Below are 2,442 nucleotides of genomic sequence, written 5' to 3'. Positions count from 1 at the left end.
TGCTGAAGGAACGCCATGACTGCTTTGTTTACAAACAGAACAAAGCAGCTGGGTAATCTAATTTAGCGGCAATTCAAATAGTTTTTTTTTTTTTTTTTAGAATGTCACTTTTGCTTTAGTGCATCATACAGGTACGGCACTTCACAGGCAGGTTTAAGCCATCCTCGTACATTGTATTTGAAGAAGTTGTGCATTTTCAATGTTGCCCTTTGAACCTTTTTAAAAGTGCTGCTCCACACTGAATTAAATTTGTCCATTTGTTTAACAGTCCCTTGCCTATTATCCTTTAAAATAGAGAGAATTGATTTTCAAGAATTACCTCCCATTGGGGTTCACATTACAGTTCACAATTTGCTAACTTTTGGAGGAGTTCACCGAAACACTCACATGAATCAATACCAGACAGATTCGCCCATCTCTAGTGGTAAGTGAGGTTTAAGGTTGATAAACATAATGCACTTGGGGGCTAAAAACATGAGTGCATCTTCCTCGGGGGGAAGAACAACTGGGGTTGTTAAGAATTGTGAAGAATGTCGGTGTTCCGGTAGAACAGAGACTTAATAATAGTATACAATGCCTAGCTGCAGTTTCTAAAGCAAAATACTTTTTTGTATTAGAAGAGGTAAAGGCTCTATATAGAGAGAGACATCATTTTGCCCTTTTACAAAGCATTAGTAAACTTCATCTGGAATATACAGTTCAGTTCACTAGTTCACAAAAAGATTTTGCAAAGGAGGGCAGCTATATAGATAAGAGGCATAGAGGACCTCAGTTATGAGGAAAGATAAGCTGAACTAAAGAGATGATTAAAAGGGGGAATGATCACCATGTACAGTGTATACAGTAGACATAAATAGTTCATATAATAAACTTGGTAGAATGTTATTCAATTTAGGTTCGTTGCAAAGAAAAAGGGGGCACTCTTTATATCTGGAGGCAGATTCCTTCGCATACGGAAAGACTTCACAATAAGAACTATGAGAATGTGGACTAGACTCTCTCAGAAACTAGTTCTAGTCAGCTCTGTTTATTGATTTTAAAGAAGTGCTGGATGCTTTCATAAATGCTCAGAATTTTACTGGATATTAAAATTTATAGCTAATAAAATCATTTTTGATCCAGGCAGTATCCAATTGATCGCAACAAAGATCTGTGCTTATGGAAAGTGGACTATCAGTAATAAGCCTAAAGCTGCTATGAGAAGTGAAAAAGGTGAGGTGTGGGTGTTGTCACAGCGCTAAAGGTCTAAATAAATGAAAGATAAATATAGATAGATAAATATTAATTATATAAGGATTTACAGTGAGAAACCACCCAGTGGAAAAGGTCTTCAGAGAGACCTAATGATATGAACGAAATATGACAGACAAATATGTCCGTTGAAACCTTAACATGTGCTGATGTGTAACCATGAAACTCCTATAAACTATATTCCCCAATGGGGTACCACGGTGAATAAATACAGTGTAACAGGGTTTGCAAACCACAAAGTTAAAAAGTACAGAATAAAACGTGTAAATGATTATATATGTATATTATGGATTGGGATAAAAATTAAACCTTAATCTAGCTTATCATCTTCAGTTACTTTCCCATATGCTCATTCTAACGATCGTTAATGGTTTACGCTTACTCCATTAAAACGAATGCCAACATACATAAATTTTAAAATCTACTAATTTTTATATCTACCAATATTCCCCTTTTTTATGTATCAAATTTTTTTATGTATCTAAATTTTTTATGTATCTAAATTTATATGTATTTAATCTTTATTCATGGAATTGTTTTTATTCACTTAATTCTAATTAATGTTCACTTAAGTGTTAATCTTTAATATCTTTGTAATTTCGGCATCTAACGAATATGCTAGGCTCAAGGGGCCACATCTTATTCCCATTGTCTATTTTTACAAGGGGATAACAATATGAGTCTCTGGAGCTGACCATACTAGGGGATTGATCAAGTTATTATTTGATTGCTTAATTACTAGGGGTATATTTAAGCTGGTTGAAAATAACCCAGGGGAGATCTGCTAACCTTTAGAAAACGTCAAGTGACGAAACGCGCAAAGGGGCAGATCTTTCTGACACGAGCAGCTTGGCAGTGTGTTTGTTCTTATTTGATGGTCAGGCCGGCCGAAAATCCTTTTAAAACTCTTATGTGAACTGTTCATCTTGATAAAAACTTCGCTATTTGATACTACACCATGGAGGCTGTTTCTCTCTTTTGAATCCCTTCTGATTTATCATCGGGATTGGGAGAAAAATCAGATCAGTAACTTTACGAGCAGAAGGAGCCGGGATCTAACTGGACTCGCTGCAGCGCGACAGGTGAAGAATCTTGCTGTCATCCGCTACACTGCCGGGGAATCCTGCACGGATCGGGAAGCTGAGGAACCAGACCTACACCTTTGAGACGAGCTTGCTGTCTATACACCAT

Source organism: Nanorana parkeri, unplaced genomic scaffold (assembly GCF_000935625.1).
Source record: "Nanorana parkeri isolate BGI_ZX_2015 unplaced genomic scaffold, ASM93562v1 scaffold1337, whole genome shotgun sequence".
Lineage (NCBI taxonomy): Eukaryota > Metazoa > Chordata > Amphibia > Anura > Dicroglossidae > Nanorana > Nanorana parkeri.
The sequence above is the reverse complement of the archived record's forward strand: the minus strand, read 5'-3'. Positions refer to the sequence as shown.